Here is a 27,704-nt window from a genome sequence, read left to right as displayed (position 1 = left end):
TGCAGTGCATCCTAAAAACAAATTGGCTCCGATGAGCGTAACGTGACAGCTGTTTACATTAGACTCATTTTAGCATTTGCAGGCGGGCTCTTGCGCGCGCGCAGTTGAGTCGCGTGTGAGTAGTACCCCAGATAACGTAAGATCTTATACCTTCTCCCGCTTCTGGCTACAGATGTGTGGCTTTGCGCCACTATCTAAATTGCTCCAGTTCGGAAATATCGTAGATCCGGGGCTGATGCACAGAGCAGTCTGAGTTGTAGTGGGGAGGTGGGTAGTGTCCACGTGACCTGTGTTTACGTTTAGTGATTTTGCTGTTTCCTCTTCGGTTATTGCTCTCACGTTAAACGAAAAGAAAAAGGATTTATGTGGCCGGGAGCTACCAAATGAATTAAAATACGTTCACATAATTACGGAAGGCTAAAATATGTTGTTAGTTTCAGGTTTTATTTCCACCTTTCTGACAGTTAAGCATTAATCGCCTCGCAGAACAATGAAGTTATTTTTGCCTGTTTGCTAAAGAGATTTGGCTTTCGTTAATCTTTTGCGCTGAGGCAGTCAATTTATTTGAAACGATGTGTTTAATTTAACACTGTTGGCTAGTTTCAACTGTTCGCTGCATTTCAAGTGCACGTTTTCCTTTTTCTAGCTCGTATGGCATTATGCCATAATAATGAACCAAACATGAGATAGTAAGAGTACTGGTACTCAAGAAAATTTACATCCCAATCTGGACATACGATTGTGCACTTTAAGCCGAATTATGCATTTTAGTATTGTTCACGAAATTCCGATTCTCTTGAAGTAGCCTTTGATGGTCCGCAGCTCGTGGTCGTGCGGTAGCGTTCTCGCTTCCCACGCCCGGGTTCCCGGGTTCGATTCCCGGCGGGTTTAGGGATTTTCTCTGCCTCGTGATGACTGGGTGTTGTGTGATGTCCTTAGGTTAGTTAGGTTTAAGTAGTTCTAAGTTCTAGGGGACTGATGACCATAGATGAAGTCCCATAGTGCTCAGAGCCATTTGAACCATTTTTAGCCTTTGATGTCCTGTCTCTTTTATGACACAATGCAAGATCTTTTAATGTTTTACACGTACGAACATGCGGGCTTCCTGCGTCATCGTAGCTGCGCAGGCGCAGTGACCCCTGCTATCTGGCGCTCTCTGGCAATTGCTGAAACGAACCAATTTCTAGCAGGTCACGGGAAAATATTGGGAATGGTGGTTTGAAAAGTGTTACTTTCAAAGTAAATTTCCTTTTACGCAAGATGAACTATGTGCGAGAATGTACGATGCATTTCTTAGATCAGAGAGCCTTTGACTCTCATTTAAAAATCTACTCTTTGAGGACGACCATCTAGAAGAATTTCGAGCCCAGAAGATCAGACATTTACGTCGTTATTAAAAATTTTACTCGCACATTTGTGTGATGTTTCTTAAAGGATAACACGCGCAAAAAGATCAGCATTATATGTAGAAGCTTAGCTTCTCTTGGAGCTTATTAATGTTCGAGACGAATATTATTTGTGAAAGCTTTGTTTTTCTTGTAGCAACACTATGTCTATTAATTTCCACCATTAACTTTTCTTTTTTGAGTGTTCGCGCTACTTAAGAGTGATCTTGCTATTGGTTGAATACAACACGTGTCCTATGCTGTCATCAGCTGGCGAGATCACGTGACATGAGCTATGACTGGCTTACAAAAGCGTCGCAATTTCGATTTCATTGCTTCGGAAAGTAACATGCAGTGTTTGGTGGAATTCGAAGTTATACCTCCGTAACAAGAAAAAAATGCAGCGTACATGTTGCTGCACATCACAGATCTTTCCAAAACGTGTTTTTTTCCCCCCTGGGTTTCGTTTTCTATAGTGCCGGCAAATTCTACGTCTGTGTAGAAAATAGTAAACATTCTAAGGATTGATAAGTTTTACAGTGCCGAGGAAAATTGTACTGTCACTTAACACGGAAAAAGTGTATTTTCAACCGGGAGAAAGTATATTTTCAACCGGGAAACCGGGAGGAATTTTTTTTCCTTGTCCATGTATACACCCTGAACTGCAAGGGCGCCGCAGTCGGTACTCGCTCAACGGCGACAGGCAAAGCAGCCGAATCCCAGAGAAGAGGCAGTCACTGTTTGCCCTCCGCAACGTTCACGGCGCTAGCGGAAGTCGAGCTGCCAGCCCTGTGGTTGTTGCGCGTTGCCGACAGTGGATTCCTCAGAACTTGGCCCAGGCGCGGCTGCAATTGCCGGGGAGCTTGGCCGAGATAAAGCACGTTACAGTGAAAAACAGCACCCATTCCTTTTGTCAACCAGTGTGGAAACAGCTTCTCTGACGATTGTTCGGCGAAGTAATTTCGTTTCGATAAGGTTGGCGTACATTCAGTCTTCCAAGAACAGTAGTTTAGAGTGACACAATCCCGTATGTGTGGAAGCCATTCCGAATCATTCCGGTAATGGCGAGAAATCTTTCTTTGTTAAGCGAGCGTATATCTTACTAAAGTTTGAGAAAAGGAATCTGAACGCTGTCCTGTGAAACAGCGATTCGTGAAAGTCTGCGAACGCTGACTTCCAGTCAGAGAAGCTTATTTTAATGGTAGATTTTGGAATGAGTGGTTCTTAATACTGTACGCGAGATTAGGCCCCATAGACTAGCCCTTAAAATCGGTAGTAAGTGCTTCTCTTTCTGCGAACCTGAAGTTTTGTTACAAGACCTCGTTTGAGCAAACGGGACGCATCTACATCCATACTCCGCAAGCCACCTGACGGTGTGTGGCGGAGGGTACCTTGAGTACCTCTATCGGCTCTCCCTTCTATTCCAGTCTCGTACTGTTCGTGCAACGAAGGATTGTCGGTATGCCTCTGTGTGGGCTCTAATCTCTCTGATTTTATTCTCATGGTCTCTTCGCGAGATATACGTAGGAGGGAGCAATATACTGCTTGTCTCCTCGGTGAAGGTATGTTCTCGAAACTTCAACAAAAGTCCGTACCGAGCTACTGAGTGTCTCTCCTGAGTGTCTTCCACTGGAGTTTATATATCATCTCCGTAACGCTTTCGCGATTACTAAATGATCCTGTAACGAAGCGCGCTGCTCTCCGTTGGATCTTCTCTCTCTCTTCTATCAACCCTATCTGGTACGGATACGGATCCCACACTGCCAAGCAGTATTCAAGCAGTGAGCGAACAAGCGTACTGTAACTTACTTCCTTTATTTTCAGACTGCATTTCCTTAGGCTTCTTCCAATGAATCTCAGTCTGGCATCTGCATTACCGACGATCAACTTTATATGATCATTCCATTTTAAATCACTCCTAATGCGTACTCCCAGATAATTTATGGAATTAACTGCTTCCAGTTGCTGACCTGCTATATTGTAGCTAAATGATATGGGATCTTTCTTTCTATATATTCGCAGCACGTTACACTTGTCTACATTGAGATTCAATTGCCATTCCCTGCACCATGCGTCAATTCGCTGCAGATCCTCTTGAATTTCAGTACAATTTTCCATTGTTACAACCTCTCGATACACCACAGCATCATCTGCAAAAAGCCTCAGTGAACTTCCGATGTCATTCACAAGGTCATTTATGTATATTGTGAATAACAACGGTCCTACGACACTCCCCTGCGGCACACCTGAAATCACTCTTACTTCGGAAGACTTCTCTCCATTGTGAATGACATGCTGCGTTCTGTTATCTAGGAACTCTTCAATCCAATCACACAATTGGTATGATAGTCCGTATGCTCTTACTTTGATCATTAAACGACTGAGGGGAACTGTATTGAACGCCTTGCGGAAGTCAAGAAACACAGCATCTACCTGGGAACCCGTGTTTATGACCCTCTGAGTCTCGTGGACGAATAGGGCGAGCTTGGTTTCACACGATCGTCTTTTTAGAAACCCATGCTGATTCCTACAGAGTCGCTACTACTTTTATGCTACATGTCGTTATCATAAACCACCCCGCTCACTCGACCAGTCACCGTATTTTGTCCAATGACATTTTAATTGCACTCTTTAATTACTAAAATTATTGCGGGCGGCAGCTACACTGAAGAGCGAAAGAAACTGGTACGCCTGCCTAACATCGTGTAGGGCCCCCACGAGCACGCAGAAGTTCCACTACACGACGTGGTATGGACTCGACTATTGTCTGAAGTAGTGCTGGAGGGAACTGACACCATGAATGCTGCACGGCTGTCCAGAAATCCGTAAGAGTAAGAGAGGGTGGAGATCTCTTCTGAACAGCACGTTGCAAGGCATCCCAGATATTCTCAGTAATGTTCAAGTCTGGGGAGTTCAGCGGCCAGCGGGAGTGTTTAATCTCCCAAGAGTGTTCCTGGAGTCACTCTGTAGCAATTCTGGGCGTGTGGGGTGTCGCATTGTCCTGCTGGAATTGCCCAAGTCCGTCGAAATGCTCAGTGGACATGAATGGATGCAGATGATCAGACAGGACCCTTACGTACGTGTTTCCTGTCAGAGTCGTATCTAGACGTATCAGGGGTCCCATATCAACCCAACTACATACGCCCCTCACCATTACAGAAACTCCACCAGCTAGAACAGACCCCTGGTGACATTCAAGGTCCATAGATTCATGAGGTTGCCTCCATACCCGTACACGTCCATCCGCTCGACACAATTTGAAACGAGACTCGTCCGACCAGGCAACATATCTACAGTCATCAACAGTCCAATGTTGATGTTGTTGTTGATGATGATGATGATGATGATGATCTTGATGGGCCCTGGCGAGGCGTAGAGCATTGTGTCATCAAAGGTACACGAGTGTACCTTCGGCTCCGAAAGCCTATATCGACGCTGTTTCGTTGAATGTTTCACGTGCTGTCACTTGTTGATGGCCCAGCACTGAAATCTGTAGCAATTTGCCGAAGCGTTACACTCCTGTCACGTTGAACGATTCTGTTCAGTCGTCGTTGGTCCCGTTCTTGTAGGATATTTTCCGGCCGCAGCTATGTCGGAGATGTGATGTTTTACCAGATACCTGATATTCACGGTACACTCGTGAAATGCAGGTGATCGGACATGATGCTTACTTACGTGTCACCTGTCAGAGTCGTCTTTAGACGTATCAGGGGTCCCGTATCACTCCAACTGCACGCGCCCCACACCCTTACAGACCCTCCACCAGCGTGAACAGTCTCCTGCTCACATGGAGGGTCCACGGATTCATGAGGTTGTCTCCATACCCGTACACGTCCATCCACTCGATACAATTTGAAATGAGACTCATCCGAGCAGGCAACATTTTTCCAGTCATCAGCAGTCCAAGGTCGCTGTTGACGGGCCCAGCCGAGGCGTAAAGCTTTGAGTCGTGCAGTCATCATGGGTATTCGAGTGCGCTTTTGGCTCCGAAAGCACATATCGATTATGTTTCGTTGAATAGTTCGCACGCTGACACTTGTTGATGGCCCAGCATTGCAATCTGCAGCAATTTGCGGAAGGGTTACACTTATGTCATGTTCAACGATTCTCTTTAGTCGTCGTTGGTCTCGTCCGTGCAGGGTCTTTTTCCAGCCGCAGCGATATCGGAGATTTGAGGTTTTACCGGATTCCTTATATTCACGGTATACTCGTGAAATTGTCGTACGGGACAGTCTCCACTTCATCGCTACTTCGGAGATACTGTGTCCCATCGCTTGGGCGCCGCCTATAACACCACGTTCAGACTCATTTAAATCTTGATTACCTGCCATTGTAGCAGCAGTAACCCACCTAAAAACTGCTTCAGACACTTGTTGTCTTATATAGGCGTTGCAGACCGCAGCGCCATATTCTGCCTGTTTACACATCCCTGTATTTGAATACGCGTACCTATACCAGTTTCTTTGGCGCTTCAGTTTACAACATTTTGTGTTAGCAGAAGAGCCAACGCCGTGTTACGAGTGGAGGCCGAAATCCACTCGTTTTAGCTCACGCAGGCTGGCGTGAGGAGGGAAGAACTATACTGACGTGAAGTCTGGAACATGACAAGGAATGAGAATTCAGAAAGCGGACGTAATTAGTTTGATACTTAACTTTAATCCATTAATGATGAACGTCGCTCTTGACGGTACATGATTCACAATATTATCTGTTCATAGTAACTGAATATGGCGCCTTGCTAGGTCGTAGCAAATGACGTAACTGAAGGCTAGGCTAAACTGTCGTCTCTGCAAATGAGAGCGTATGTAAACAGTGAACCATCGCTAGCAAAGTCGGCTGTACAACTGGGGCGAGTGCTAGGGAGTCTCTCTCTAGACTAGACCTGCCGTGTGTCGGCGCTCGGTCTGCAATCACTGATAGTGGCGACACGCGGGTCCAACGTATACTAACGGACCGCGGCCGATTTAAAGGCTACCACCTAGCAAGTGTGGTGTCTGGCGGTGACACCACAATCTCTGCGTGCGGCCAGTTAGCAGAGAAATTGCAATAAATGTTGGAGACACGTTACCGCTACAGTTAGTGCGGTGTTGTAAAATTCGCCCATTCGAACGTGGTGTCCGGCGTTAAGTCTGCTATTATTTTTCAAATATAAACCGACAGTTTTTGTCAGATGACGGGGCGTTGCCTGTGTCGACTGAATTGAAGCGTGGCTCGTCGATAGAGATTCACGTTAAGCCCCACGAGTAGAACGCAGCGTCATACACACTGCCATCCATTATTAGGCCGCGCGATCGTTTCTCCCGCGTAAAATGAGGGCGCATTAATCCGGCGCCGAGCAGCGTAAATGGAGTGTGTTTCTGTGTGTCAGTAAACAAGCTTGATAAGCCGACACTTGCGACCGTAGTCGCTCTTGTCGCATGTGAACAACAGCAAACTTAAGCGCTTTGTCGTTGTCACCCGGAGCAGTGCTTTTTGTCATGTAGGGGAACCCCTGCAGAAAGCAGCAGGACGCACGATGGTATTGTGCCCTTTTCTAGACTGCAGATTGCTGCAGCCTCTTGTGGTGGCATGTAACGACGTCTGTGAATGGAAGGGAAGGCGCGGCAACCTTTTTAACTTAGTTCGGGGTGCAACATGTAAGTGATGGGTTGCCTTTCACATTTCCATTTGCGCTTTTATAACTTTCGGCGAGCTAGACCGTTAATTGTTAACCGTCCACTCTTAAATTACTTGTAATCTTAAAGTGCATGAAATTCGCTATGCGGTAGTCACCCAATACGTTTAAATCCGTCAGATATTATGCCCCGTAGAAGTTTGTTAACCTGAAAACCACTCTTCGGGCGGCACAGGATTGGCCAGAATGGGGTAGTGTCTCGTTATGCTCCTTTAGTTTTGAATGCAAGTGTGTTTAGAACTATATGCTTTTTTATTGCTTTTCCCAATGTATCACAATTATAGTAGAAAGACAGGTAGACAGAAATTGGCTGTTAAATCAATGGAAACGTCAGTTTCAGCCGTTTTATCTCCTGAAAATAGCATTTTTAAAGGATATAATGAGTTTAGAACTACTGATAGCCTTGAGACAGCCAGCCCTAACAAACCTCTACCACCTGGTGAGCGAGATGTATGAGACAGATGGAATACCCTCAGACTTCAAGAAGAATATAATAATTCCAATCCCAAAGGTAGCAGATGTTGACAGGTCTGTAAATTATCGAACAATGCGTTTAATAAGTCACGGCTGCAAAATACTAACATTAATTCTTTACAGACGAATGGAAAAACTGGCAGAAGCCGACCTCGGGGAAGATCAGTTTGGATTCCGTAGAAATGTTGGAACACGTGAGGCAATACTGACCCTGCGACTTATCTTAGATTAAGGAAAGGCAAAAGTACGTTTCTAACATTTGTAGACTTGGAGAAAACTTCTAACAGTGTTGACTGGAATATTCTCTTTCAAATTCTGAAGTTGGCAAGGGTCAAACATAGGGAGTGAAAGGCTATTTAGCCGGCCGCGGTGACCAAGCGGTTCTAGGCGCTTCAGTCTGGAACCGCTCGACCGCCACGGCCGCAGGTTCGAATCCTTCCTCGGGCATGGGTGTGCGTGATGTGCTTAGGATAGTTCGGTTTAAGTAGTTCTAAGTTCTAGGGGACTGATGACCTCAGATGTTAAGTCCCATAGTGCTCAGAGCCATTTGAACCATTTTGAAAGGCTATTTACAATTTGCACACAAACCAGATGGCACTCACGAGAGTCGAGGGGCACGAAAGGCAAGCAGTGGTTGAGAAGCGAGTGAGACAGGGTTGTAGCCTCTCCCCGGTGTTATTCAATCTGTATATTGAGCAAGCAGTAAAGGAAACAAAAGGAGAAATTTGGCGTAGGAACTAAAATCCATGGAGAAGAAATAGAAACTATGAGGTTTGCCGACGGCGTTGTAATTCTGCCAGAGACAGCAAAGGACATGGAAGAGAAGTTGAACGGAATGGACAGTGTCTTGAAAGGAGGGTATAAGATGAATGTTGACAAAAGCAAAAGTCAAGGATATCAGAATGTAGTCAAATTAAATAAAGTGATGCTGAGGGAATTAGATTAGGAAATGAGACACTTGAAGTAGTAATTGTGTTTTGCTATTTGGGGGGAAAAATAACTGATGATGCTCGAAGTAGGATATATAATGTATACCTGCACTGGCAAGGAAAGCGTTTCTGAAATAGAAATATTTGTTAACATTGAGTTTTGATTTAATTGTCAGGAAGTCTTTTCTAAAAGTATTTGTATGGAGTGTAGCCGTGTATGGAAGTGAAACATGGACGATAAGTAGTTTAGACAAGAAGAGAAATGTGGTGCTACAGAAGAATGCTGAAAATTAGATGGGTAGATCTCGTAACTAATGAGGAGATGCTGAAAGAATTGAGGAGAAGAGGAATTTGTGGCTCAACGTGACTAGAAGAAGGGATCGGTTGGTAGGACACGTTCTGAGGCATCAAGGAATCGTCAGTTTAGTATTGGAGGGAAGCGTGGAGGGAAAAATCGTAGAGGGAGACCAAGAGATGAATACACTCAACAGATTCAGGAGGATGTAGGTTGCTCGGAGATGAAGCTTGCACAGGATAGGGTAACATGGAGAGCTCCATCAAACCAGTCTCAGAACTGAAGCCCACAACAACAACAACAACAACAACAACAAGGAGTTTGACATAACCAGATGAGTGTTGGAAGGATATGTTTGTAAAGCTTCAAATAATCTGACCACAGAGTTGGCAAATTAGATGGGAAGTGTAAAAATGTGTTCGAAGGGTTCTCGAATCAGATGGGAAGTTTAAAAATATTTTCAGTGCAGAGCAGCTGTCGTATTAATGGATTATCGTTACAGGAATGAACTGCAGAATGGTGTTGCAAGCATAGAAGAAAGAAAGAAAAACTAAAAATAAATAAATCCACACAAAAACAAGGAAAGAGAGGCGATGACAGACCTTAAGAAGAATAAAACGAAGAAAATGGTTGGGGAGAGATAATCAGAGGGAGATGAAACTGAATAGCTGTACTGTGAGGACTCATCCTTCTGTCTGAGAGCTGGGTCGCATACTAGAAGTGTGTCACGTGGGCGGACAATCCGTATGTTGGAATAGACAGTGAGGAGGAAGAAGAAAGTTTTTTTGTGAATACCGCCAGAAAGACTGCTAGTTATTAGTTTCAAGATTATTAAGCATTAATAGTAACTGTACATTTTTCAAAATGACGTTAAAATATTTTCTTTTTCTTCACAACGAATTTTTCGAAGATACCTTATTTCACAGTCTACATTGTTCATAAAATAACTTTATGTCTTAGTTGGAAGGTGATACTCATAATAATTTTAAGCAGTAATTTCAACAATTACACAATAACTTCACAAGACATTACCTTATCCGGTTCTGCTCTGTGGGTGGGACAGATCAGGAAATTCGCTAGTATTTCTTGAAACAATATAAAAGTACAGTTTTAAGACATTTTTCATGTAAGTTACATTAGCTTATACTATAAGGTGACCTTTTACCTTTTATACCTTCAAGAAGTGTTTTCTTGCGCTCCCTTATTTTACAAAATCTGTAAAACCTTGGGTATCCCGTTACTCCGGTTCTGTACTTGTCACAGGAAGGGAATGGTGTGAAACTGAAAGTATTCGTGGTAAGTTTGTTTCTGGACCGGTATAAAGTTTGTTCTCTGCTGTTTAATCCGCATAGAGTACTATAAAATACAGGTGAAAGCATAATTTTTAACAGTCACAAATGGATGACAGCCGAACTTTGGTCCGACGTGTGTCGTTGATCGACGTGTACAAACGGCTGACTGCACAGAATCGGAGTGTCTGTGGCTAAAGGTCGCTTCGAAAGTAGAGCTGACTGCGAGAAAATATTTACCACACACAGATGCGACATCTGATTTGTCGGCTGTGCCTGGACGCAGCTGTTGTGCTCGTTTTTGTTGTAGCAAATGAGACGTGTGTCCCTCCGTATTCGACGCTGTAACAGCCGCAGAACTGGCAGGGCGGATCTAAATCTGTGATTCTGTCTGTCTCATCTGATGCAGAGTTCAATGTTGTTATCAGGCCTGGTAGACTATACAAGGGTTGTCCAGAAATTAAGTTCCGATCGGTCGCTAAATGGAAACCACAGTGAAAATCAGAAACATTTTACTAGCAAGAGTTAGCTACACTTTCCAGATACTTCTCTACATAGCCGCCGCCTCGACTTAGACGTTTGTCGGAGCGTTATACCAAACTTCCAACACCATCGTCATAGAAAGCAGCCGCCTGTGCTTCCCGATAATTCTCTACGCTGGTCTATAGCGCGTAGCCTGCGCCCAAGTGTTTTCTTCATATCCAGCGTTTCATGTGAACAGAGATGATACTCAGGACGAGCTAATTAGGGCTGAGTTATGGGTGATCGAACACTTCTCATCGATAAGGCCGCAGGATCGTCTTCACTGCCCCTGCAGAGTGCGGCTGAGAATTGACATGAAGAAGAGAGTGCATGGCAGTTGTGTTAGGTGGGCTGCATTCATTAAGGCGAAGCCTCTCAGCGGGCACTCCTTCTTGGCGGGAGACATCGTTGTTCTAGGCAGCTTTACTCACTCACAGTGCGCTCACAACTGAAAAGAGCGTCTTGATGCGATCGACAGTCATACTAGAGGCACTACCCAACACATCTGCACAAGGCTTCATTGGGTTTTCATTGTGGTGTCCATTTCGCGACCGATCGGAACTTACTTTCTGGACAAGCGTAAAATGTTCAGCGATTACTGTGAAGGACATGGACATACTGCATACTCAAGTGAGACAGGGTTATGAGTATTTACGGTAATGATGGAAACCGGATTAAAATTTGTGCCACAGCTGGGGCTTCAACCTAGGTCTCCTTGCTTCCTAGGCAGGAGTGCTAGCAAATTACACTGCCGCAGCACTATAGCTAACATTGCTGCACGGACTGCCAAAGTCCTATGTCCTCCCCAACACGAACTTTAGTTCACATCTTCAGTTTATTTTCCCCTTCTTAGATCTTCACTATCGCCGAGGCTCTCCTGCAGTAATGAAGGTGTAAGAAGTGGAAAATAAACTGAAGGTGTGAACTGATGTTTGTGTTGGGGAGCAGTCAGTGCAGCAGTGATAGCTATAGTGCTGCGCTGTTGTTATGTCTGGCATTCCTGCCTCGGAAGCAAGAGGCCGTGGAACTAATTTTAATTCATGCCTTCACTTTCCATCATTAACCTAAGATAAAGATGAGACTCAAATATCTCGAGGAAAATTTTATTATGAGTATCTGACAGAGTCTGAAAGGGGTCTCATTCTGGGTGTCCATTTGCCAGATGGTCGAGTTTTGCAATACCCGGGTCTTTATGGCATTCTGATGTGACGTTGGCCCGATGTTGCACTTCATGGGAAAGCGAGGGCAGCCTCACTTGTTGGCAAGATTCCTTTTGATAAAGTCTGTCCAGCACAAGGGAAGCTCACAGGATTATGCAGCCATTACAACATAAACCCTTTATATCTGCGCCTGCCGTTCGAGAACAGTTAATGGGCTCCCTGAATCATTCTGTGTCACCTCGCACCATTAGTCGGAGATTAGCAGCAGGCAGACCAGCTAACTGCCGTCCCAGGCGTATAGTGCCGGCGACGTCACAACACAGGCAGCTGTGTTTGCAGTGGCGATGCGACTGCGAAGCATGGGCTGCTGGTGAATCGAGTAGCACTGTATTGAATGATAAATCGCGGTTACGCACTAGCACTGTGAAAAAAATAGTGTAGTATTTTAAGGAAAGTCATTAAAGTGCCCAGAAATATGCAGGTCCTGACAGAAATAAATGTTGCATATAATAAGAATAAAACTAAAACTAAACTAAAAACTCCTCCCAAACAGGCCACGAAGGCCCAGCGGTACTGACCGGCCGCCGTGTCATCCTCAGCACATAGGCGTCACTGGATGCGGATATGGAGGGACATATGGTCAGCACACCGCTCTCCTGGCCGAATGTCAGTTTTCGAGACCGGAAATAAGAATAAAGCAATTAAAGTAAATGACAATGTTGCGACTGATAATTAACAAGTTGCAAGTACTTGTAAGAATCACGTTGTAAACGTAGCAGGAAATGTAGGATTGAATGGTTCAGCAGGACAAGCAAGGGGATATATTAATAATGCCATTCTGCAAAATTTTAAGCAGCCAGAACTAGCGCCAACACGCTTCACCGAAATTAATACAGTTACAAAAATTCTAAAAAACAAAAGCTCATCACGAATGGAGACCCACAGGGTTCAATTTTGGCTCCTCTCTTATTCCTTATATACGTGAATAACCTCCCATGTAACCGTCAACTAGAAAAATTTGTGCTTTTTGCAGACGATACGAGTGTTATAATAAATCCCATTAGAAGAAAAGCAACAGAAGAGTTAGTAAATTATATTTGCCAAAGAATTATCGAGTGGTTCTCAGAGAATGAACTCTCCCTAAATTAAAAAAAAAGCTCACTACATTTAGATCTGCACAACAAACAGTAATACCGACAATTGATATAATTGAAGAGCAGGAGTCATTAAGTAACGCAAAATGCTCAAAATTTTTGGGTAATTCACGAAATCTTGAACTGGAACAAGCATATTACTGAGCTTTTCAGAGAGTTAAGTTCAGGTACTTTTGCTCCTCGTATAATTGCTAATCTTGCAAACAAACGTATCAACCTCATGACATATTTTGCCTGTTTCCACTCAATAACCCCTTGTGGTATAATTTTCTTGGGCAACTCATCACTTAGAAAGAAAGTATTGATCGCATAAAAGTGATCAGTAGGAAGGCATTAGGAGTGATCTAAAATGGAATGACCATATAAAATTAATCGTCGGTAAAGCAGATGCCAGACTGAGATTCATTGGAAGAATCCTAAGGAAATGCAGTCCGAAAACAAAGGACGTATGTGGTGTTCACACACGAAGGTCATGAAGCTATCTCTTCAAGAAACTAGGCATTTTAACTCCGCCGTCACAATACATATTTTCGCTTATGAAATTCGCAATAAATAATCCATCACAATTTGAGAAGAACGCTGATGTCCATACCTACAACGCTAGACGGAAAAATTGCCTCTAATACCCATTGTTAAAGCTGTCATGGCACAGAAAGGAGCTCCGTATGTAGCAATAAAATTTTTTGATCATTTTCCCAATAACATAAAATGTCTGTCAGGTAGCGAAACAGGTTTTAAATCTAAATCATTTCTCCTGGACAAATATACTCCTATTCCCTTGACGAATTCCTACTCGACAACTGATAGCCAGGAAAAAAGTAAAAAATTGAAAAATAAATAAAATTAAGTATAGTTGGATGTCTAGGATTGAAAATAATAAAGTGTTCATTAATGTTAACACTAATCATGTATAAATATCCTGTAAACTGACTCGTTCTACATCTTTCGATAAAAGGATCGTTCACATGATGTATGCAACGTGTATCTATCTAACTAACTAACTAACTAGCTTGGCGATTGTGGCGGTGAGCTGAGGAAAGGTTCCATTCTTCCAGTGTTTTGGAGAGGCACAGCGTTGTTAATCCTTGTGTCATAGAACGCATTTGACTCCATTATGTAATCACTGAAATATTACATACCATCTCAAACCGTGATGTGTCATTTCGCTTCCTCCTGCTTCTGGTTGCTTCGCAAAATTTTTGACACTGCAGTTAACGATAGACAGCAGACGCACCTTAAGATAAAGAGGAAAAGGAAGGAAAGAAAGACTGCAGCGTGATATTAAGCGGGAAGCTTCCCAACTAATTCCGCTTGTTTAATGCAGCCGTGGCTTTTCTACCGAAGAGATAGCCATGCCGTCGACTGCCATTTGTCCGGCAGCTCTTATGAAATGAAACGACGCGCTCCACCCAGACTGCTACAATTTTCCGCTTTCTTGGTTCTCAGTCTGACCTCCCCTTTCGCGCATCGCCGCATTTCTGAGAGCTCCAGGCACCCCTCCCACCCCCCTCATCACACCCCCTCCCGCTGGTATCGACGTTTGCACAGTAAGGCTGGAGGCTGGAGTTCTATATGGAGCTGTAATTTCTGTTCCCAGCTCTCTCTCTCTCTCTCTCTCTCTCTCTCTCTCTCTCTCTCTTCCCTTCTCCATCACCCAGTCCCAGTTCAGAGCTCGTTAAGCGCGGATGAAAGAACAGAACGCGGTTCGCTGCATTTTCCTACCTCCCTCAGCCGATTGCAAGCTTTTCAGCTCTTAAAAAATTTCCCTCGTTGATAAAAGCCTGCTTCGCGTACCGCGGAGTCATATCTGAACGCTCTGGCCGAACGTGATGTACAGTTCAGCGCATTTACATCTCGCGAAATTTGCTCGTTGTTTGCAGATGATTGGATTGCACTGTTCTGGTTTGGATTATTAAGGTTAGACTTCTTACATACTGACGCTGTGTGTGCTAGCTAACATGTCGAATTGTTTCACGGACGTTGTAGTTTAACGTGCCTCTGACAGCCACTATGTGTCTTTAATGACTCGTTGCATTACTTTCATCGTCGTCATCGTATGCATAATAAAAAATCTGCCACACTGTAGCTCGTGAATTGACACCTTTGCGTTTACTGACTTTGATTTCTACATCTCCCTCTACCTGAATGCCCTATAGTTCACACATACACGGCCGGCAGAGTATTCATCGAACCACCTTTAAGCTACTCGTACTTCTCTACTGTTCCAGTCACTAACAACTCGCTGAAAAAACGAACACTTGAATCTTCCGTGCAAGGTCTGATTCCTCTTATTTCACTACTGTGATCATTTATCCCTATGTATCTGGGTGTCAACGAAATATTTTCGCGTTTGCAAGGATTTGGAAGTATATAAAATGTTCATTTGGATCCATCGTACTTTTCGCTTACGGATCATCAGAATAAGGTAAGATACATCAGCACGTATGCCGGGACACATATGCTAGTGTGTGTCTGTTCCTTCGTCAGATATGCGAATGGAACAGGACATAATTTTTGCAATACTGGTACGAAATCCAGAATGAGATTTTCACTCTGCAGCGGAGTGTGCGCTGATATGAAACTTGCTGGCAGATGAAAACTGTATGCCGGACCGAGACTCGAACTCGGGACCTTTGCCTTTCGCGGACAAGTGCTCTACCAACTGAGCTACCCAAGCACGACTCACACCCCGTCCTCACAGCTTTACTTCTGCCAGTACCTCGTCTCCTACCTTCAAAACTTCACAGAAGCTCTCCTGCCGACCACCTGTGAAGTTTGGAAGGTAGGAGACGAGGTACTGGCGGAATTGATGCTGTAAGGACGGGTCGTGGGTCGTGCTAGGGTAGCTCAGATGGTAGAGCACTTGCCCGCAAAATGCGAAGGTCCCGAGTTATAGTCTCGGTCCGACACACAGTTTTAATCTGCCAGGAAGTTTCATAGCAGCGCACACTCCACTGCAGAGTGAAAATTTCATTCTGGCGAGACTGTCAAGTTTAGCACAGAAGCTCATGTGCGGAAACGTACAACTTTCCCGCTACACGCCAAATACACCAACACACGTTGCTCTGTGACTCCTGCCTCTTGTCATCTGGGACCACTTCCAGTAGGGGTCAGTGTGACGACCACCGACGTCAAGAAAGATATGGTACCTGATCCTCCAGCATAGGCCACAGCCCAAACCCACGCCAGTAGGTATTCATCGGATGCCCCAGGGGCCTCGTAAATCAAGATTTCATGTGACCTGGCAGTTAGCAGTCTAGCAGATTCAAGTCGAGGGAATGTGCAGGCCAAGTAATCCGACCACCGCGACCTACGCACTGTTACCAAACTCGCTGGAACCATGTTTCGACGCACATGCAGTGGCACATCGTCCAAGAGCCTATGCAGTACATCATGTGATCGGTGAATGACGTACATAATGCCCTATGCATTTTAATGGTAGTGTTGTTCTTGTGATCTTCAGTCCGAAGACTAGTTTGGTGCAGCTCTACACACTAATTTACTGTGTGCAAGTAGCATATGTAGTTAGCGCGATATATGCAGAAAGTTCAGAGCGTGAGTACAGACATATCAACTGAGGTGTTCATATCAGGAGTAGTACATATCACTCAACAGTAGTTTTGAGACGTATTGAAAAAAACTGTATGATCGTGAATAGTATTATTTCCAAACCTTGCAGCTAGTTCCATATGCTCATCAGGAAGAATACAACATTATCTCAAAAACTGTAATCGTAGAATAAAGGCAAACGGCAGAAAATGGTAATATGAAATGACTGATATATCCCATTTTGATTTAAACAACACTCATTTTATCATAAACATCATGTGACTAAAAAAAATAATACATTTTCAAACTAAATATTGTTTTTAGTCATTTCAACATGTTGTGAGACATTTCTGTTACTTTAACATTCACAATTAAACAATTCATATCAAAATACACGATGTAATGTAAGTTAATATCCATTTTAGTGCCTTGACTTGTAACATGAGAGAGTCAAAATGACAAATCACAACACCTTCAGCCGTCTAAATTTCCAGTTTTATTTTATTTTTGCTACCAGTTTCAGCGTTACACCGCGCCATCTTCAGCCCCCTCCACACACAAGCACCCCTGACCTATATGTAGGAAGGATCCCACCTTTTGTACAATCGAAATAGGGGCCAGCATACAGTCACCGGTACCCGTAGACATCTCTTTAGAGAGGAGGAGGAATGTCTGACCGTACTTCTTGAGTCAGGGACGGAAATTAAACTACTACATCAAATTTCAGAGTGCAATTACGGGCCGGCCGCTGGTGGCGGAGCGGTTCTAGGCGCTTCAGTCTGGAACCGCGCGACCGCTACGGTCGCAGGTTCGAATACTGCCTCGGGCATGGACGTGTGTGATGTCCTTAGGTTAGTTAGGTTTAAGTAGTTCTAAGTTCTAGGGGACTGATGACCTCAGATGTTAAGTCCCACAGTGCTCAGAGCCACTTGAACCATTTTTTGCAATTACGGACGTGTGCTAAAGGTAAAAGAAAGGTACAGTGATACCTGGGCAGCAAAACATGAGCTACACTTTTTAGGAGAGGAAAAGAAAGAAAGAGAGAGAGTGAGGAGGGGGGAGGAGAGAGGGAGACGACTTCAGTAAAGATGACTAAGTGAAAGAAGAAAAGAAGTGACTGAGATGCACTCAGACAGACGTCCCCTCATTACAGGCTCTTGTCTGTAACAGCCTTTCCACTTATGCGGAAAGAAACGAAACGCAGGCAATTATGCCCCCCCCCCCCTTCCCTCACACTCGGACAAACACGTTTGCCGCCTCTGACAGGCAGGCGCCCTGTCAGAGAGAGAGAGAGAGAGAGAGAGAGAGAGAGTGCGAGAGCGAGAGCGAGAGCGAGAGCTAGCTCATTAAGAGCGGGAAAAAATTAGGAGGCCTTCCAGAGGCGTGAAGAGAGTCTTCCAGAGGCGTCGGTAGCTGCGCACAAAGAAAGCGAAAATCGGAACCACTCGCGTTCTACAAAACTATATGTACAAAGCGCAGATGCACTGCTGGGATTCACTGGGTGAATCCTCACCCAGGAAAGAGTTGCGTTAAGGATTCTGTCCTTCGTAAGATTCTGGCGAATTCCTCGTCAGTAAGCCGTGCGTACCACGTAAGACCGACCGATGTAACACAAACAAGATCCATCGCAGAGCAGCACATATCGTTTCGGTTTTTCTTTTTCTTTTTTTTTTTAGTATGCGCGAGGCTACAGCTCGTGCACTAGAGCTTTTCGTCACTGCCTCAAATTTGCGGCGTCCTGAGCTCGATTCGTGGCCGCTCGGAGCTTGTGTGTTCGTGATGCCCTAGTCAGGGTGTTTGTGTTATCCTAGTCGTTTCATTCCGTCTCATCTTCATCGACCCGCAAATCGCCCAAGTGCAGCCAAATACGAAGGCTTGGACCAAGCGGCCGAACAGCCCCAATAACGCCTTTAGATCAGGGGTCTCCAAACTACGGCCCGCGGGCCGAAGCAGGCCCGCGAGGTCCGGGAAACCGGCCCGCGTTAGCTGGCCGGACATCCCCGGTATCCGCCCCGCCAAATATTTGAGGTGGTGCCTATACTGCCAACAAGTGAGTTTCGACGCCTATCGCGACCAATACACCGCGACATTGTCGGAGCTCTTTCTTTACAAAGCGGAAGGTCATGGTTAAACTTGTGGCCATCCAAATAATAGACATTGGCTTGTTGCTTGACTCCACCACGAAATATTGACATCCCCACTGCTCTTTAAAAATTCTACATTCACTGTCAATCTTTCGTTTCTTTTCCATATTTGCACAGAACTTCACAAAAGATTGTAACCTGAAAATAAAATTGTGCTATTTAATACTAATAAAACTAGGGAGTAGTCTGCCTAAACAAACTGCAATGAATTTATTTTTAATTACTAAATTAAACACAATTACACTGTAGTTCCACTAAAAAATACAGTGAAAAAATACTCAAGTTGTGGTATACGTATTTACATTTTTAGGTTTCCTTGTCTCTTCGAATTCAAACTTTGAATTGTCCCACACTTCGTCGTCTCACCTACTAGTACAGCGCATAAAACACTAAAAAAACTCGTGAGACACTCGCAACATAGACACAAATCACGCAACAGAACTATCAAATATATGCTCTGGCTCTGCTACTCGCTACGAGACTACATAACTAAACTTATTGTTGCGGCGCTTGAAATAACAATGGGTTGACATACACTACCTCTGTTACGGCTTGCAGTAATAGTGTTGCTAACAATGATTTTGAGATTTCGTTAACTTTGCAGGACTCTTTCGTGAAGAATGTGCAGTGACATAATTTTTTGTCGGTGAAATTCGCCAGAATAAAATACGCCAGAATTTCGGTCAGGTACGTCTACCAATCAAAATTATGTAAGTAAATAATAATCGCAGTTCGTTTTACTGCTAGGTATTCCCACAACCTTAGATTTTTGCGGTTTCATCTTTTCTTTAGCCTTACATTACGGTGATCATGGAGTGCTAGGGTGCTTTAATCCCACTAGGTAGATCTTGGCCCTTATGACTTCGTGGAGGAGTCAATGTGGCCCGCGGACTAAAAAGTTTGGAGACCCCTGCTTAGATCATTTCGTTTTTCAGTAAGCGCGACAGCATAACAGAGGTGCTTGTGAAACTGACTCCAGTGGCAGAAGCTACAACACAAGGCTTGTGTATCACGGAGAGGTGCACTGTGAAACGCGTACGTATTCAGTAGCAGCGATGGCGAGGCATGACAGAATCTCTGACCAGAGAGTTTTTTATCGTTGCTAGTCTGCGCTTGACCGCGCGTGAGGGCAGTAGTTGTACGTAGCGAGTCGCGAGAGCATGTAGTTCAGTTGCGAGTTGGCAGTTGCGAGTCGGAGTTGTGTGTGAGGAGTCGGCGGGCGTCGACATGGGTCCCTGGTCAAGGTTCGGGACGAGGTATATTGTTAAATAAGGTAATGAAGCAGCATTGCGCACATCTGATAATGTAATGTATATTAATTGTAATTAATTTGTTCAAGAAATGCCCCAATAATAATTTTGTTTTCAAAGCAATCGTTTTTAAGAAAAGAATCATTCCAATTGAAACAATATTTCCTATTCTTTTCCTCGCAGAATCTATTTTTCAGGTTAATTATTGCACAGGGCCTAAGGTCAGCGCAGCTGCCCTTATAAAATTTATCAGGTTCATCTTAACGTTAATTTTATGGGGACTTAACATTTTTGCACATTTTTATTATCATTGATTTTTATTACTGTGGGAAGCTAACATTTGGCACTATTTGTAATTCTATTCAATTCTTTTCATTTTCATATTTTTACGAGGAGGTTACACTTGGGCTCTATTCTCATTAACATTTAAATACTGTCTTTGAAAATTTTGTGGGGAGGTTACAACTGATAAAATACCGTGGGAGTACGTGCAAAAAACAGCCAGTGTACAAATCATAAGGGGTGATAGAAAAGTTTCCGCTCGAAGGCCACACTCACGGTTTTCCCAAGTGTTGGTACTTATATACCTGTTGCGCTGGTTTGCATATATACCTGTCGCGCTGGTTTGCATATTCGCTGCAGCAATACTCTCAACCGGAAACTTTTTCATTTCCCCTTAAACTTGCCGGCTGTTGTGGCCGAGCGGTTCTAGGCGCTTCAGTCTGGAAACGCGCGTCTGCTGCGGTCGCAGGTTCGAATCCTGCCTCGGGCATGGATGTGTGTGATGTCCTTAGGTTAGTTAGGTTTAAGTAGTTTCTAAGTCTAGGGGACTGATGACCTCAGATGTCAATTCCCTTAGTGCTTAGAGCCATTTGAACCATTCATCAGTGGCCAGTGGACATAGAAACGGAATAAATTGCACGCCGACACAATTACAAACAGGAGGTTGTTGCGTAATTTAAAATTATCTTGTCGAGAGTTCCACGAAATCTTTTCCAAAAAAAAACTAACGTGCTTGTTAATGTTGGTTCAGATGAGAAACATTAATACCTAACTACAGATTATTGTTATTTCTGTACAAGACTAATTGAAATGACCAAAGTTATTGAATAGCTTTACGTTTTCTGTCACACAAGAACAGGTTATATGTTTATTGAAGAACTACTAGTTTATTTTGATGTAAGGTTATCTTAGAAAGAACACTGAGCAGTTCGAATGACTTTCTAACCGCTATCATACTTACCAAATTATAAGGCTGTTTATTGATTAAAAATCTTTCTTAGTTTAAGCACATTTAAGGTTGATCTCTCAGAAAATGACTGTAACTGATTATTAACGAACGGCTGAAAGTACCGAACTGACTGTTAAAAACACGTAGTCCGGCTTTTACGGCAAAATGTCCGGCTGAATATAACGCCCGGTCAGGATTTTCTGTTCTTGTACCTGATGATGCTAGTTTTACATCTACTAGGTACATTCAATAATTAAAAATACACATCGCTGTCGGGGAAAAAACAAAACCAAATTTTCCAAGTGTGGGCAGGGCTCACGCACTGAGGATTCCGTATTAGCTTCATTATGCTTATAGATAGTTAGTTAGATTTAAGTAGTTCTCAGTTCTAGGGGACTGATGACCTCAGATGTTAAGTCCCACAGTGCTCAGAGCCATTTGAACCCCTTATACTTCTCCCGCAAACATCTAACGAAATGACCACGACGAGAAAATCAGAGACATTAGACTTCTTGAACCGGATTACCGACACTCATTCTTCCCCGCACCGCTCGCGAAGAGTCAGGAAAGGGTGACAGGGGGAGGAGGGGAGGGTGGAAGGAGGGGAAGGTGGCTTGTTGGCTTGTGGAGTATAAATGTAGATTTTCTACATCTACATCTACATGTACACTTCTCAAGCCACTAATACGGTGCATGGCGCAAAGTGTCCAGTACCACCACTAGTAATTTCCTTTCCTGTTCCACTCGCAAACACAGTGAAGGAAAAACCGTTGCCTGTATGCCTCAGTATGAGCCCTAATTTCTCTCATCATGTCTTCGTGGTCATTGCGGGAAATGTACGTTGGCGGCATTGGAATCGATCCGCAGTCGGCATCAAATGGCAGTTCTCTAAATTTCCGCAGTAGCACCTCGGGAAGAGAACGTCGTCTTCCGTCCAGGGCTTCCCCTTTTTCACGAAGCACACGTTATATTTGCGTGTTGATCGAACCTGCCGAGAACAAATCTAGCAGCACAGCTTTTAACTGCTGTAATTGAACATGGTGGGGATCCCAAAAAACTCGAACAGTAATAAAGAATGGGTCGTATTAACGTTCTAGACGCCGTCTCCATTACAGATGAGCTACAGTTTTCTGAAATTCTCCCAATAAAACAAAGCCGAGCATTCGGCTTCCCTGCTACCGACCTTATTGAAAAATGGTTCAAATGGCTCTGAGCACTACGCGACTTAACTTCTGAAGTCATCAGTCGCCTAGAACTTAGGACTAATTAAACCTAACTAACCTAAGGACATCACACACGTAGCCGGCCGGGGTGGCCGAGCGGTTCTAGGCGCTACAGTCTGGAACTGCACGACCTCTACGGTCGCAGTTTCGAATCCTGCCTCGGGCATGGATATGTGTGATGTCCTTAGGTTAGTTAGGTTTAAGTAGTTTTAAGTTCTAGGGGACTGATGACCTTAGAAGTTAAGTTCCATAGTGCTCAGAGCCATTTGAACCATTTTGAACATCACAGATATCCATGCCCGAGGCAGGATTCGAACCTGCGACCGTAGTGGTCGCTCGGCTCCAGACTGTAGCGCCTAGAACCGCACGGCCACTCCGGCCGGCCGACCTTATTCGCTAATTCCATTGCATATCGCTTTGCAACGGTACGCCTAGATATTTAATCGATGTGATTGTGTCAAGTAGCAAGCTACTGAAGCTGTATTCGGACGTTACATGATTGTTTTTTCTAGTCGTGGGCATTAACTTATGTTTCTCTATATTCAAAGCAAGCTGCCGCTCGGCGCACAAACTAGAAGTTGTGTCTCACTCAAGTGGTAGGAGGAACAGTGCAGAAGATACTTATGCCAGAAGATGGGTAATGTTACCAGAACTGTCAATGGGGGGGAGCTTGTAGCAGGGGAGGTGGCACAAGAACACGCAAAATTAAGGTCAAAATGAAAACCTGTAGTAGAAGCGTATATAGTGACTTACAGAACATTAAAATTGGGGAGAACACAGCAATAAGGGTAGTGAAGCAGTAGTCCTACCTTGGAAACATGACGGTACAGATTCGTTGAAGTAAGAAAGATGGGCACGTTAATTGACGAAGACGAAGAGAGATTTCTTTATCAGACGATCTCTGTTGCACTCATATACTGACAGGGAACACTGTGTGTGTGTGTGTGTGTGTGTGTGTGTGTGTGTGTGTGTGTGTAGCAGAACGGCAGTGAGACGCTGTTGTTAAAAACTAAGCGGGAGGTTAGTATGAGTAGTAGAGCAGGAGAGAGAAGAGATTTACACCGGAAGATAGGTATGGTTACCGGAACATGTACTGCCATACTAATTAGGAACAGGAAGTACCGCACAGGGAGAAATTCTAAGAGGCTGGAACACGCGAGGCAGATAACAGAGAATGTTGTGTGTAATAGCCTTGCAGAGAGAAAGGGATTAGAGCAAGGTATCACCAAGTAGACCACGGCGTCTATCGCCCGCCCGGTTGGCCGTGCGGTCTGACGCACTGCTTTCCGGGCGGGAAGGAGCGCCTGGTCCCCAGCACGAATCCACCCGGCGGATTTGTGTCGAGCTCCGGTGAACCGGCCAGTCTGTGAATGGTTTTTAGGCGATTTTCCATCTGCCTCGGCGAAAGCGGGCTGGTTCCCCTTATTCCGCCTCAGTTACACTATGTCGGCGATTGCTGCGCAAACGAGTTCTCCACGTACGCGTACACCACCATTACTCTACCACGCAGACATAGGGGTTACACTCGTCTGGTGTGAGACGTTCCTTAGGGGGTCTACCGGGGACCGAACCGCACCATAACCCTGGTTTCTGTGTGGGGCGGCGGAGGGGTGAAATTGACTGCGGTAGTCGTCGTGGGGTTGTGGACCACTGCGGCTGCAGAGGGGTTGGAGCCTCTCCGTCGTTTCTAGGTCCCCAAAAATGGTTCAAATGGCTCTGAGCACTATGGGACTCAACTTCTGAGGTCATCAGTCCCCTAGAACTTAGAACTACTTAAACCTAACTAACCTAAGGACATCACACATATCCATGCCCGAGGCAGGATTCGAACCTGCGACCGTAGCGGTCTCGCGGTTCCAGACTGTAGCGCCTAGAACCGCACGGCCGCTCCGGCCGGCTTCTAGGTCCCCGGTTAACATACAATACAATACAATACAATACAATACGGCGTCTAGCTGGACATTTGGAAAAGAACAGCGGCGCAAGCATAGAGAAACAAAAATATTGCTGACGAAAATGGTTGATCTGTCAGCTGCTTTTCACGTAGGCTTATAACATCCTTTTACTGTATCACTTTAACAGCAAATTTGTGTAGATCTTTTACGGGATTCATAACCGTGACGAAGTAAGTGTTGGATTTTAAGCAACTGAATTATTGGTTTGGTCCCCAAAACACAAGATTATTTAACACAGAAAAGTATACGAGGCCTTGTTGAAAAATGCCTCCGAATTTTTTTATGTGAAAACTGTTAAAGCTTTCTAAATAAAATAAACATTCTACATCTTTACTCTGCATGTCTACGTATTTATTTCTCAACATACGCACCGTGGCTACGAACACATTTCTCCCAACGTGAGACCAGTTTGTTGATAACGTCAGTGTAGAACGTTTGACATCGTCGGTGGGGCCTCAGTCGTACCTCTGTTTGCACCGCTTCGTACACTAACGGCTCTCGGACTGACCGTGGTGGCGGGTATATCCTCGTCATTGCTACCGACGTTTTTCGGCATCGGCTTCTCGAACAATGCTAAGTGTTCACAGTGGAGCCCTTCGCCCTGTATCCGGTCACGCAGTGTATCCGGCAACACAGGCTGTTCAATTGTTTCATCTGATCCGACTCTCTCAGAGCTCGCCGCCGCCATTCTCCGTATGTACCCTGCTCTGATTCACTCGGTGCTCTTCAGAGCCTCGGAGCTCCATATCCGATCCATCCCTTGGTGCAACGGATCCAGCAATCCCTCCATTCTTTTGCTGATGATGGCTCTCCTGTTAGCTTTATGTGGGTTCCAGGTTCATGAAATAAGTTCGTGGCTTTTGGAAAATAATTTGATGCTAAATCACAGTAAGACTCAGTTTTTACAGTTTATAACTCAAAATTTAACAGGAACCGATATTTTGATCAGACAGAATGGGCATATTATAAGCGAGACGGAACAGTTCAAGTTCCGAGGCGCTCGGATAGATAGTAAGCTGTTGTGGAAAGCCCATGTTCAGGATCTTGCCCAGGAACTACATGCTGCTTTATTTACCATTAGAACAGCATCTGAAATAAGTGACAGTTCAACACGAAAACTAGTTTACTTCGCATATTTTCATACGCTCATGTCATATAGTATTATTTTTTGCGGTAATTCTTCTGATTCAAAAAGGGTATTTTTGGCTCAAAAACGGTCTGTTTGAGCTATATGTGGTGTAAGTTCGAGAACCTCTTGTCGACCCCTATTCAATAGTCTGGGAATTCTGACATTGCGCTCACAGTATATATTTTCTTTAATGTCGTTTGTTGTTAGCAATATTAGAGTTAGGAGCTTTCACTCAGTTAATACTAGGCAGAAATCAAATTTGCATATGGAATGCACTTCCTTGACTCTTGTGCAGAAAGGAGTGCACTATTCCGCTGCATCCATTTTCAGTAAGCTACCACAAGAACTCAAAAATCTTAGCAGTAGCCCAAACTCTTTTAAGTCCAAACTGAAGAGTTTCCTCATGACTCACTCCTTCTATTCTGTCGAGGAGCTCCTTGATCTGAAAAATTAAGCAAATTCTAGTGTTACATTGTTGATTTTCTTTATTTAAATTTGCGAATTGTCGCCTGAATACGTTTCTTGTATTTCATTTTATCTGTTTCTACTATCGTGTTATAATTTCATGTATTGAATCGTTCCATGACCATGGAGGCTTCTCCTTAATTTGGTCCCACGGAACAGTGAATAAATAAATAAAACAAACTGCTCTGCATGCGGGGAAAGCCTTCGTCGCCACCCATGGGGTTGGCGTTCTGGCTTTTCATCAGGGCGCTGGTTACCATGATATTTAACGTCCCTCACTTAAAATCATCGTCATCATCATCAGCGTGGTCGTCGTCGTCGTCGTCGTCGTTGTTGTCGTCTGAAATAGCTACTCGCTCCCCGCCGGAGACGTCTGCTGGCACGAGTAACACCTCCCGTGTCACGTACTGCCAAGCACGCGCCAAGGCCTTCTTTCTCATGGGCCTCGCGACCGAAACATGTGTCGTCGACACTAGAGATCCGTCGTGTGTGGCCCCATGCTGGTAGAGGAGGGGAGGGACGAGGTGGGACAACCGAGTGTAAGGCGGACACCTGCATCTTCCCTGCGGCCGCGTCTGTTTGGCACGCCTCCTGCAGCTGCAGCTGCGGCCTTGGCTAGCGGCCTCGGGCGCTGCAGTGTGTGACGAGTAGCGCCTTGAGGCGGAGTGAGAGCAGCCAGTGTGGTGTGTAGAGTGTAGCGAGTGTAGCAGCGAGGCCGGGGCACACAATGGGCGCAGACCGCTGGGCCGTGTCGCCGCCGCTTCCGCCAAACAACCCGCCGGCTGGACCACCTGCCGCAGTATGATGTACAGGCTGTACCAGCAGTCCCTGCCCTGCAGTCGTGGACACCGTAAGTCACGCCCACCGCTTCTCAGGGTGCTCCGAGGGTCGTGTTCTGGTGCTGCTGCGGTTGTGTCTGACTACCGGTCACCCCCCCCCCCAGTAACATCTACATCTACATTTATGCTCCGCAAGCCACCAAACGGTGTGTGGCGGAGGGCACTTTTCGTGCCACTGTCATTACCTCCCTTTCCTGTTCCAGTCGCGTATGGTTCGCGGGAAGAACGACTGCCGGAAAGCCTCCGTGCGCGCTCGAATCTCTCTAATTTTACATTCGTCATCTCCCCGGGAGGTATAAGTAGGTGGAAGCAATATATTCGATACCTCACCCAGAAACGCACCCTCTCGAAACCTGGACAGCAAGCTACACCGCGATGCAGAGCGCCTCTCTTGCAGAGTCTGGCACTTGAGTTTGCTAAACATCTCCGTAACGCTATCACGGTTACCAAATAACCCTGTGACGAAACGCACCGCTCTTCTTTGGATCTTCTCTATCTCCTCTGTCAACCCGACCTGGTACGGATCCCACACTGATGAGCAATACTCAAGTATAGGTCGAACGAGTGTTTTGTAAGCCACCTGCTTTGTTAATGGGCTACATTTTCTAAGGACTCTCCCAATGAATCTCAACCTGGCACCCGCCTTACCAACAATTAATTTTATATGATCATTCCACTTCAAATCGTTCCGCACGCATACTTCCAGATATTTTACAGAAGTAACTGCTACCAGTGTTTGTTCCGTTATCATATAATCATACAATAAAGGATCCTTCTTTCTATGCATTCGCAATACATTACATTTGTCTATGTTAAGGGTCAGTTGCCATTCCCTGCACCAAGTGCCTATCCGCTGCAGATCTTCCTGCATTTCGCTACAATTTTCTAATGCTGCAACTTCTCTGTGTACTACAGCATCATCCGCGAAAAGCCGCATGGAACTTCCGCCACTATCTACTAGGTCATTTATATTTATTGTGAAAAGCAGTGGTCCCATAACACTCCCCTGTGACACGCCAGAGGTTACTTTGTCTGTA

At 44.8% G+C, this 27,704-nt stretch overlaps 1 protein-coding gene and 1 non-coding gene across 2 annotated transcripts in view; one reads left to right on the top strand and one right to left on the bottom strand.

The window, feature by feature from the left end:
* Positions 1–27,704, top strand: part of LOC126419216 (calcium uniporter protein, mitochondrial) — a gene marked incomplete in the record, with an annotated part of 2,318,083 nt that overhangs the window by 2,040,548 nt on the left and 249,831 nt on the right.
* Positions 15,486–15,560, bottom strand: Trnas-cga (transfer RNA serine (anticodon CGA)). The gene has a single exon. It is a non-coding gene; the product is annotated as a tRNA-Ser (tRNA).

Source organism: Schistocerca serialis, chromosome 9, assembly GCF_023864345.2.
Source record: "Schistocerca serialis cubense isolate TAMUIC-IGC-003099 chromosome 9, iqSchSeri2.2, whole genome shotgun sequence".
Lineage (NCBI taxonomy): Eukaryota > Metazoa > Arthropoda > Insecta > Orthoptera > Acrididae > Schistocerca > Schistocerca serialis.
Note: the sequence above shows the minus strand (reverse complement) of the source record. Positions and strands in the feature narration are given on the sequence as shown.